At 42.0% G+C, this 12,688-nt stretch overlaps 1 non-coding gene across 1 annotated transcript; it reads right to left on the reverse strand.

Annotated features, from left to right (window-relative positions):
• Positions 1-1,486: 1,486 nt before the first annotated feature.
• TRNAM-CAU (transfer RNA methionine (anticodon CAU)) lies at positions 1,487-1,559 on the reverse strand. Its single transcript has one exon. It is a non-coding gene; the product is annotated as a tRNA-Met (tRNA).
• Positions 1,560-12,688: the final 11,129 nt, after the last annotated feature.

Raw genomic sequence — 12,688 nt, forward strand, 5'->3', positions numbered from 1 at the left:
TGTCTTATTATCCAAGGGTGATTCCTGTCACAGGACCTCCTCATGCCGCCTGCATCATCCTCAGATATCTTGGGGCTTGGGCTCATGTTGAAGCCGTGAAAAGGTTGTGAGAAAGAGCCCAAAGGCAGAGAGTGTCCCACTGCCCAGTACCACTGAGTGAGTCCCTTCCCTCCCACTGTCTAGACCTCAGTAAGTTCTGACAACAGTCGGGGTGGAATTGCTTTTTTGCTTGGGAAGCTGTTGCACATTTGCTTCCATCTCCGGGAGCCTCTAAAACAAAAGAGGGGAAACTATCTGGGTTCTGTGTATGGCACAGACAATGGCCTTTGTCTCCATCTCTAATTTTGAAGGGTTTCAGAAGCTATTGTTCAGGACTGGTCTTACATTTGAAATAGGGAGGCCATGGGGTCCCGGGCAGGTGGGTTAGCACTGAGTTGACAGACCTCCCCACACTTTCTTCCTTCCTTTCTTTCCACGTGAATCCAGTTTCTATAAATTCCACTGGGTGTCCTAACCTTCCTTTGCCTGAGTCTCCGGCACTTTGCACTCCATTCTGCAAGCCAGTATCTGCCTGGAGACCTTGCCCCCGCATATTATAAATAGTCCAGCTTCTCCAGGCCCACGACATTAGCTTCCTTTACCCCAGGCTAATCCCGCATGTAAATCCCAGATCCAGGGAGCGGAGAGGTGCTGTCACCACTAAAATGAACTTCTCACAGCTGCTGGGAAGGGGGGCGGGGCGCCTGGCCCACTGCACCAGCTCAGCGCACTGCGGGCGCCCCAGGACGCCTCCTGGCCCGGACCTCCTCCCTCTCTGAGCCCTTCCGAGGCCGCGGGGACCCCCACCCCGCTTCCCCTGTGTCCCCTCGTCGGACACAAGCGGTCTGTTAGGAGGGTCGATCAGAATATCGCGGGGCCTGCCGAGGTGGGCGGAAACGTAGGAAAAAAGGGCAGAAAGAGCCCGTTCACTACGCTTCAAAGATATCCACTATGTCCCCGTCTTCTACGTGCCCCTAAAACTGAAAACAGACGGGAAAAGCAGGACCCCGAGGTGCACGCGGCGCTGGGATGCGCTCGGCAGGTGGCCGCCGGGGAAGGCGCGGCCCGACCTCCAGGCACTAGCGCGGCCCCTGCGGCTCCTCCCAGCCTGCGTGGAGGATTTCCTCCCGGCGCCCCTGGCTGTCCCGGCACCGGGTGGCGCGCCCCCGCCCCCGCCCCCGCGCACCCCCCTCCCCGCCGGTTTCTCGCGACCCGCAGGTCCCCGGCTTCCCCGGCAGGAGGCAGAGCGCGGGTGGAATGCGGCTCCCAACACCTGCTGCGGGAACTCCCCGCATCTCACGGATTGTCACCTTCTCGGTTTGGGACAGGAGCAACCACATCCCAGGCGCAGTGAGCGCAGCCCTCAGGATGCCCCCCGGTCTCTAAAAGTGAGGTTGTCGTCGACTGTGAAAATGAGGTGAGGTGAGCAAGCTTCGAGACAAAAACATGCCCTCTCTGAGGCTCGAACTCAGGACCTTCAGATTATGAGACTGACGCGCTGCCCACTGCGCTAAGAAGGCGGTGAGAACTCGCCCCTGGTTAGATTTTAAATGAATCATGGAATTTCTGGAATTCCTGGTGTACCTACTAAAAAACTGACCTGTGGACAGTATTTTCTTCATTCCCTATTGATCTAGATCGTCTTCTCTTCAGAGATGCCGATGTTTTGCCGTCCACAGCCTCTTTTGTTGGAGAAGTAGACTCACTAAATAGTATGTCCATGGTCCATACCTACCTGTCAATTTGACTACATTCCCACTGATGTCTCCGGAGTTATTACCCTTGAAATATCACAAACTGATTTTTAAAGTCTCCATGCTTTCTCTACCTGTATACAACCAAAAATTCTATTAAAGACTTTATCCATATAAGGAAACCTGGATGGTTCTATGGGTAGAGTGTATGACCCTTTATCTTGAGATTTTTTAGTTCAAACACCATGTTAGGGGGTAGATTGCACTTGTTAAAAGACTTTTATACACATAATTTCATTTAGTCCCAATTTAATTTCTTGGTCATAAATCTATATATCATTATCCTGGTAAAAGTGAGGCTCTGCAGAATTAACCCCACAGCTGCTAAGTGGCAAAGCCAGACCTTTAAAGCAGATTCTGATTCCAAAAAGCATGCTTTCTCCACCATTTTTATCCACATCACTGCATTCATTCAATTAAGCAAATATTTATACAATTATGGATTCTCCAGTCCATTCAACCAACATTAATTCGCAACCTGCCATATGCTTGAGGACTCAGTTCTAAACTTCCAAGGCAAGCTTGGTCTCTTGTCCTTCAAATCCCCATACTTCAGAACATCAGTTCTCAAAGTGTGGTGAACAGATCCATGGAGATCCTGAGACATTTTCAATGTATGTGAAGCCAAACTTATTTTCATAATAATATCAAGGCTTTTATTTGTTATGAAAAAGGCTGATGGTGCAAAAACAGTAGATAAAACTGCTGGTTCCTTTTATGGATCAAGGCAGTATATCAAGAGGTACTCGCCCTCATTGTGTTCATAGGGGTCACATATAGGGCTGGGGCGGGGGTGGTTGTTGGTTTATTTGAGAATATCCTTGATGATGCAGTAACAAAAAAAATCACTTTATTAGCTCTTACCCTTAAGTACATGTCTTTTTAATAATCCATATGAATAAATGTTAATGCAGAAAAAGCACTTCAGTTGTGTATAAAAATAGGATGATTGTCTAAGAAAAGTGTTTGGATGACTTTTGACTTGCAAACTGATCTAGATGTTTTGTTTTCATGGAACATCATTTTTATTTGAAAGCACAAATAGGCAAAACTATGATATACTCAGAGATTTTTCTCAAGAAATCTGTCTAAAAAACAATTCAAAGAAAATAATTGAGAGGATTTGTTTACAATGATGAATTATTAGCTTTCAAGTGAAAATTAGCAGTTAGGAGACTTCATGAACTTGCAGCTTTGCAATACTTAGAGATATTTCCTTTTTTAAAAAAATTTTTTTTTTTATTTGAGAGTGAGTGAGCTAGAGAGCACAAGCAGGAGGAGAGGGAGAAGCAGGCTCCCTACTGAGCAGGGAGCCCCATGCCAACTTAATCTCAGGACCCTGGGATCATGACCTTAGCCAAAGGCAAACACCCACCCAACAGAGCCACCCAGGTGTCCCTAATACTTAGAGATATTTCTGATGAGATATATTCTGATGAGATTGGTGATGGTATTAATGAATGTTCTTTTCTGTTTGTTTGACATTATATACTGAAATGTTTCAATATTTGGAAAAGCTGAACACCTCCGTGGACCAATATGCCAACCTATTTACCAAACGCACATGGGTTAAAAGATCCATTCAAACTTAATGATAAGGCTTCAGATTCCACATTACAATCAACCCTAAGAAGATGCCACCTGTCAAGTTTTGTTATAAAATCAAAAAAGAATATCCACAATTAACTAAAAAAGCTATTAAAATACTCTTTCCTTTTCTAACAACATATCTGTATGAAGCCAAACTTTGTTCATATACGACATAGCCAGTCATTAAGGACAGTTAAAGAAAAAATATATAGTTATTTTTTCATAAAATGTTATTTAATAAGTTGATTGTTTTTATTTTAGAAAAAATTAACAATTTTTCCAAGATTTTAAAAATTGTTTTTAAAGTAACCTCTACACCCAACATGAGGCTTGAACTCACAACCCCATAATCAAGACTCATGCTCTGCAGACTGAGCCAGCCAGGCACCCCAACAAGTAAATGCTTTTAAATTTGCAGTTTTAAATCTTAACATAGTAAATGTTGATAGATATAATCCAGAAAGATCTTTGGTTTCACAATAATATTTAAGAGTATGAAGAGTCCTGGGGTGCCAGCCTGAGTCAGTCAGTAGAGCATGCAACTCTTGATCTCAATGTCATAAGTTCAGGGATCCCTGGGTGGTGCAGTGGTTTAGCGCCTACCTTTGGCCCAGGGCGCGATCCTGGAGACCCGGGATCGAATCCCACGTCGGGCTCCCAGTGCTTGGAGCCTGCTTCTCCCTCTGCCTGTGTCTCTGCCTCTCTCCCTCTCTCTGTGTGACTATCATAAATTTAAAAAAAAAAAAATGTCATAAGCTCAAACCCTACATTGGGTTTAGAGATTACTTAAAAATAAAATTTTTAAAAAAATGGTCCTGGTACCAGAAATCTTGAGAATCACCACAGATTATTTCTATACAACCTCTCTTAAAACTCTCTTCCTTTTCATCCCATCATTCATTTTACGTATAATTATTGAGAACACATTCTGTGCCAAGCATTATACTGAGGTTGGAGATTTACAGAGACCTGAACAATCCTTAACCTCAGGAGCTGGCCGGATAAACAAAGGCCCAGTTCCCACACTCTCAAACTTCCTCATTCTTACAATTAAATATATCCTCTGAAATACTTCATTTTGATAACATAACCCTTCCGCTCTGTATTCTTCAGCTAGGGCTGCTGCAACAAAATACCACAAACTGGATGGTTTAAACGACAGAAATTCTTCTCACGGTCCTGGAGGCTAGATCAAATCCTAGTTCAAATCAAGGTGTCGGCAGATTTGGTTTCTCCTCAGGCCTCTCTCCTTGACTTGTGCATGGCGACCTTCTGTGTCCTCACATGGTTTTTCCTTTGTATGTACATGTCTGGTTTCTCTCTGTCCTAATCTCCTCTTCTTAAAGGATACCAGTCAGATTGGATTAGGGTCCACTCTAACTCATTTAACTTGATTATGTCTTTAAAGGCCCTATCTCTAAATGCAGCTACATTCTGAGGTAGCAAGGGTTAGGGTTTTAACATACAAATTTTGGAGGGACACAATTCAGCCCATAACATGCTCAAAATGCTCAGCCTTTGCTGTCACTACTTCCCTTTATGTGTTTGTTAAAGCCTCCTCAATTAAAAAAGTCATTAGAAGAATTCCAACTTCATGCCTGATCCATACATCCATGATTTCTTTTTTTTTTTTTTTCATCCATGATTTCTCATCTTCATTCTTCAAGGCCCATTCTTGCTATTTTCATTCGTATATGGTCTTGTCTTATTTTCCCTGAGCCCTGTGACTCCTTGTCCATAACTATCTTATGGGTTTGGGACATGATGATATAGACCATATATTTGAAGGTGTTCCATTATCATTTTATTTCCATTCACTGGGACTCATTTTTTCCCCTATGTCCATATGAAGACCTAAGTAGTTTCATGACTTATCCTGAGTAATACAGTCTCAGTCCCAAAATTAAAATGCTGAGCTCCCTGTCACATTCAAACTCATACTTGACATAAATATCAAACTTTTCCCTTCACTCCCTGAAGCTGCTGAATGGCGGCTACTTGACAATTGTTGGGGAAAATGTTTCCTCTCTCTTTCCTCCTGCTTCTTTTTCTCTGAGTTGCTTTCATTTCTCTATTCAGCCCATTTATGCTTTTTTTTTTTAAAGATTTTGTTTATTTATTCATGAAAGATACACAGAGAGAGGCAGAAACATTGGCAGAGGGAGAAGCAGGCTCCCTGCAGGGAGCCCAATGTGGGACTCAATCCCAGGACTCTGGGATCATGCCCTGAGCCAAAGGCAGACACTCAACCACTGAGCCACCCAGGCATCCCTAAACTGGCTTTAAGTTGCTCCTGGGCCAATCCTCTTTCTATTCTGTTTCCCACACGTGTGGGAAATGTTCATGCCTGGTTGTCCCCAAAGAGCTCTGAAACTGCAGACTAATCTCAATAAAGAATTAATTTGGGTAACATTGCCTTAATATTACCCATGGCCTCTCCACTGTGTCCCCCATATTTTGGTGCCATTGACTGGCCTTGTTGGCATCTCTCTTGTGAAGATTTAGTAAAAAAGAAGAGACAACTCATTCTGAACTTTTGTATGTGGGCAATGTACAAAAATAATAGCTCACCAACAGCTCACTCCAAAGTCCTTTTCACAAATTCTATTTCAATTGCCTCTGCCTTGTACTACAGAGATGCTCTCCTCATCCTGCTCAGGGTTTGACATCATTGGCTGGGCTTCTGCCTCTGACAGACACCTTCCTTGCACTAATTAGGCTTGAACATCTCATACTGACCCACGCTCTTCTTCTCCAACTCCATACTTTGGGCCCATTCCTAAATGGATGCCCTCTGCACTATGCTTGGGTTAAACAATCCAAGTCTTTGTACTTGTCTTCCTTATCCTGCCTGGGCTCCTACATTCCTGCCACCTCTACCAAAGCAAAAAGAACTTGCACAGTGAAGGAAACCATCAATAAAATGAAAAGTCAACCTACTGAATGAGAAAAGATATTTGCAAATGATATATCCATTAAGGGGTTAATATCCAAAAATATATAAAGAACTTAAACAATATAATAATATTATATATTTTATAATATATAATATTGTAAGTTGTATATAATACATAATATTCTTGTATGTATATAACAATAATAATCCAATTAAAAAACAGGGAGAGGAACTGAAAAGACATTTTTCCAAAGAAGACATTCAGATGGCTAACAAACACATGAAAAGATGCTCAACATCACTAATCATCAGGGAAATGCAAATCAAAAGCACAATGAGGTAACACCTCACACCTGTCAGAACGACTAGAATCAAAAAGACAAAAAACAACAAGTGGAGCCAAGGATGTGGAGAAAGAGGAACCCCTGTGCATTATTGGTGGGAATGCAAACTAGCACAGACACTCTGGAAAACAGTATGGATGTTCTCAAAAACTTAAAAATAGACCTACTATATGATCCAGTAATTTCACCACTGGGTATTTACGCAAAGAAAACAAAAACACTAATTTGAGAAGATATATGCTCCCCTTATGTTTACTGCAATATTTACAGCAGCAAAGATATGGAAACAACCCAAGTGTCCATCAATAGATGAATGGATAAAGAAGATGTGGTATATAGAAACAGATATAGGAACATTACTTAGTCATAAAAAAAGAATGAGATCTTGCCATTTGTGACAACATGCATGGACCTAGATGGTATTATGTTAAGTGGAATAAGTCAGATAGAAAAATACAAATACCACATGATTTCACTTATATGTGGAATCTAAAAAACAAAAGAACATACACAAAAACAGAAAAAAAATCCTTAAATACAAAACACAAACTTGTGTTTGACAGAGGAAGAGGTCAAGAGGACGGGTAAAATGGTTGAAAGGGAGTGGAAGGTCCAGGCTTCCAGTCATGGAATGAATAAATCACAGGGGTGGGAAGTACAGAAAACATGAGAAGATAATCAATAGTATTGTAATAGCATTATATGGTGACAGATGGGGGCTACACTTGGGTGAATATAGACTAACATATACAGTTGCTGAATCATTATGTTGTACCCTGAAACTTATGTAATATTGTGAGTCCACTATACTTCAATTAAAATTTTTTATTAATTAAAAAGTAAAATAGGCAAGGGATTCAAAGAGAAATTTCTCTAAAGATGTACAGATGGCCAAAAAGTACATGGAAAGATGTTCATCATTAATCATCAGGAAAATGCAAGCTAAAACTACAATGAGATATCACTTCATACCTACTAGGTTGGCTATAACTAAAAAGAACAGGAAAATAAATGTTGGCAAGGTTGTGAGGAAATTTGGGACCCTCATATAATGCCAATGGGAATGTAAAATGTAAATTGTTGTGCAAAACAGCTGACTTCCTCCAAAAGCTAAACATAGAATTACCATTATCAGCTAGCAATTCTACTCCTAGGTATACACCCAAAGTAACTGAAAACAAAGATCTGCACAGATACTTGCACACCAATGCCCATTGTAGCATTGTTCACAATAGACAAAAGGTAGAAATGACACAAACATCCATGAACAGATGAATGGATAAACCAAGTGTGTGTGTGTGTGTGTGTGTACACAATGGAGTATTATTCAGCCATAAGATGGAAGTCTTCACACATGCTAAAACATGGATGAATCTTGAAAACATTATGCTAAGTGAAATAAGCCAGACACCAAAGTATAAATATTATATGAATCCATTTATAGGAAATATCTAGAAGAGGCAAATTCTTTTTTTTAATTTTATTTATTTATTCATAGAGACACACACAGAGAGAAAGGCAGAGACACAGGCAGAGGGAGAAGCAGGCTCCATGCAGGGACTCAATCCTGGGTCTCCAGGATCACACCCCAGGCTGCAGGTGGTGCTAAACCACTGCACCACCGGGGCTGCCCTAGAAGGGGCAAATTCATAGAGACAACATGGATTTGAGAATATGAGGAGTTGGAGGAAAACAAGTATAAAATGGTTGAGTTTCTAGTTGGGTGATAGATAAAGATTTGGAAATAGTAGTGATGGTTGGAGAACACTAAATTTAGTTAATGTTTTCAAATTGTACACTTAAAAGTGGTTAAAGGTGGCATGCTTACATTTCTTTTACACTCCATATATTTTACCACAATACAATTTTTTAAAAAGAAAAAATTGATCTTTTAAAAAGTTATTTATTTATTTATTTATTTATTCATTCATTCATTCATTCATTCATTCATTCATTCATTAAAGACACAGAGAGGCAGACACATAGGCAGAGGGAGAAGCAGGCTCCCTACAGGGAGCCTGATGTGGGACTCATTCCTGGAACTCCAGGATCACGCCCTGAATGAAAGGCAGACGCTCAACTGCTGAGCCACCCAGGCGTTCCAAAAATTTGATTTTTTAACATGATCCCCCAACAATGCAAAATCAGTCAACACTGGAAAAACAGGAACTCTGAAGTAGCAAATGGCGGACTAAGTCATTGCCTGAAAATTACTTAAAACCAACTGCTTTTGCATAATCCACTTGAAATGAGGGCAAGAAAGGAGAGGGTGGTGGTCTGAGGTTTTTTCCCTCCCAACCCCGCTGATCCAGCTGTATGCTAAACTTAGGCTCATTATACCTTCTTCGCAGTCTGCCTTCTGAAATAGCTGTGCTGTATAGGCACTCAGCTAGGGGAGGCAGAATCACGGGAGTCCCTAAGCTTAGAAATGTTGTGTAGGTGTACACAGGCTTGTACAAGAGGCTTCACTTGCTCATCTGAGCTGAGAATGAATCTCTTTAAACCACCTTCTTGTCTAAATCTGAATCTAATTCCATGGGAAGAATAAATGGGAATTTGACCAAACGACCCATGAACTACGAGAGAGACTCCTAGAGCACAGAATGTAAAGCACAGGAAGGCTGGCAGATGCAAGTCAAATACTCAGGTGCTCTCACTACTGCAAGGGTTATCTCATAAGGCCTCAGTCTATTCCAGGAACATGCTTTAGGCTCAGACTTCCTCAGGTTGTGTTCATCCCTCAAGGCCAGTCCTCCAGGTTGAATGAACTGAAAGAAAGGAATCCTGGGAAATAGAAGGAGAAAGAGAAATTTCACAAAGCCATTGAGATATGAAAACATTGAGAAGTGGAGACAAAAAGAGAAACAGATTTTAACAAGCCGTCTCAAAGTGTCAGTATCTGTTTGGTGTTTGCTGGGTTCAGAACAGTTTGGAGCCAAAAGAAACCAAAGGCGTGGTTTGTGCTCTTCAGAGAACTATCATTTTAATGAGTACCTATTTCATCCCTAGCCACTGTGCTGGTCTCTTTGCACCAATTACCACAATTGCAACCTTCCCACAACTCAGGGAAGGAGGTGTTGCATTATCAACTTGTAATATCAAGATGGAAAGACACAATGGAGAGTTGCAAAGCAGAGAATATGGAATGCTGGACATCTCTCCACCTGCCCCACTCATATTCATATACTGTCAAGAAGGGCAGTCAGGTGGTATTCAGGAGAAGGAAAATGGATGTCTTCATATGGGTAGCCAGATAAATTCAACAAATGAGAGAACAGGTAAATTAAGAAGAGGTGGCATGGCATAAAACCTTTCCCTTGACCAAGTTAAAATCTGGCTGGATTTACAGGTGCGAGGACAATCACCAGAACTCAGGGACACGATGAAGTATAAAGTGAGGACACTAACAGGTGACTTGGGGTCTGACTCCTGTGAAAGTCGTCATTGGCAGTGCGTGCTTCAGGAGCTCAGTAATCACAAATGTATCCTCCATGTGTAAGAAAAGTACTGCTCTCTGGAGTCCACCATTGGTGTGAGCTTAGGTTTGAGGAGGAAAAGCCTCAGCCCTGATCTCAGCTATTTCCTTAAAGTGTCCTAGGAAGTTCCACTTTGATCTTGATTATGTCTCATCACTAAGATCATCTGTGTTAGTGCATGTCATACGGGTAAAATAGGCCTGCTTCTTTAGTGTGTAAGTTGTTTTGCAGAATGATTTTTTTTAAAAAAAGACTGCATAGTGTTTAAGGAGGATTCAAAACCTTTTTAAATGGCATTCCAATGTATCTATAAAACATATCCTTCAAAAAAGCTCATTGATCACTTTCCTCTACAACTCATCAATTCTCCACACTTTAAACAGCCAAGCACAACTCATACCTCTGTACTGCCCACCTGCTTGCCTAATCATGCTTGTCCAACCAATGTAAATCTATCATCCACCTATTTGAAATCACTTTCCATCCAAACTCACCCTTCTACCTAAATATGGCCCACACACTAAACCTCTGCTGTCCCCTGATCCTGTCCTCTCCCCCACATGTCCAATGCCTTGTCTTCCTACCTACCATTAGCCCAAACTTAAATTTCTCCTTTCCCAAATTGCCATACTCTTATTCTTTCCAAATATTTCACCCTAACTACAGATATCAATCCCTCCTATAATCAGATCTCATTATCTTAATCACATGATCTATCTCACTCGTGTGGTTGTCTCTTCACCATCCCAAATAGAGGCATCCTAGGAAGGTGTGGAATTTTCTGCCTTATTTAACACGAATCCTCCTACTTAGAAATGAATTCCTTTCACACAATCTGTCTCTCCTTCCGCACAAAGGCTACTTCTAGGGCTGCCAAATAAAATACAGGATGCCCATTTCAATTTGAATTTCAATAAACAACGAATCATTTTTTTTTAGTATAAGTAGCCCCATGTAAAAAAAAAAGCTTAAAAATACATTATTTATCTAAAATTCAAATATAAGTAGGCCCCCTGTATTTTTTTTTTTCATTCTAAATCTGGCAACCCCAGATACCATACATTCCCCTTAGGACCAATATGGCATCTCATTTTTTAGTGTCTCATCCTAGAAAAAGGTCTCAGACTGATGAAATGTGCCTGTCCAGGGGTTGCAGATCACAATTTCTAACCATTCAATCCTACTCACAATGTTGTCTCTTCCCCTTCATCTCAATCCCTAAACCCAGATGCTCTTCAGTACCAAAGCAACTGGATGGGGATCCCTTAACCAAAGTGAATTCCCAGACGGCAAAAACAGATAACTCTGAGGGAAAAAGAGGAAAGGTCTGGAAGGATGCTACCAAAATGAGGCTTGAGGAGGAGAGTATAATGGCAAAGACAATGAAACACCGGCCACAAATATGCTGAGGAGGAAGTGGGAAGTCCAGTTTGGGACAGGAGTTGATTCTGTTAGCCTCTAAATTCACATGCTCCTCCCCACCTGCCCTACTCATATTCACAGACTGTCAAGAGCAGAGGAGAAGAACTGAGAGAGAACTCAAAGATGGACAGGTGAGCTCAGGGACAGGATGCTGGAGGACTCAGAGAAGATGGAGAAGATAGAGAAAATGGAGGAGTTCAGGAAGGGTGAGATCTCAGTCTGAGCCTGTTTGCCTGCTGGCACTTACCTAGAGGTAAAAGTCTACCTGGAGGCCTGCATTCCTTTTCTTTTCTTTTTTTAAAGATTTTATTTAAGAGAGAACACAAATGGGGAGGAGGGCCAGAGGGAGAAGCAGACCCCCAGCTGAACAGGAAGCCCAATGTGGGGCCCAGGTCCTGGGATCATGATCTGAGCCAAAGGCAGATGCCAAATCAACTGAGCCACTCAGGTACCCCAGAGGTCTGCATTTCTTAAGTCTTCCTAACACAATATAAGGTCTGGGTCAGGAACACCTACCTTAGAGGGGACCTAGCCTACAATAAAAGTAACCACTCCCCACAGTTGTCACCTAGTCCCTTTGCACCAGGAGAAAGTAAAAAATCACCTTCCAAACAGATATCCCAGACACTACTGAATGTCAGCTTGTCAAGGAACATGACAGGGACCCAGGATAAGGAGATATAAGTCTATTTCAGCAAGAAGGTGGCCATGAAGTTGAGGGCCAAGACAGAGACTTGACCTGCTTCCTTGGGTTCTTCTTGGGAGAGATTCATGTTCTGGTGAAGATTGGAATGGAGCCAGTGATGGCATAGGACAAGACATGCTTAGGAACATCCCTCTGCTGTTTCTCCCTGGCAGGCCTGAGCTAGCTCCTTCCACTTGAGCTCTTTTGAAAGGAGATTTTGGATATGGCCAAATCTCCAGTTGCTTTCTATCAGATTGCGCAAAGTTCTGCCTTGGGCAGCCCCAGTGGCACAGCAGTTTGGCGCCGCCTGCAGCCTGGGGTGTGATCCTGGAGACCCAGAATCGAGTCCCACATCGGGCTCCCTGCATAGAGCCTGCTTCTCCCTCTGTCTGTGTCTCTGCCCCTCTCTCTGTGTCTATGAATAAATAAATAAAATCTTAAAAAAAAAAAGAAGTTCTGCCTTCCCCATATAACCCACTCCC

This window comes from Canis lupus, chromosome 37 (assembly GCF_048164855.1).
Source record: "Canis lupus baileyi chromosome 37, mCanLup2.hap1, whole genome shotgun sequence".
Classification (NCBI taxonomy): Eukaryota; Metazoa; Chordata; class Mammalia; order Carnivora; family Canidae; genus Canis; species Canis lupus.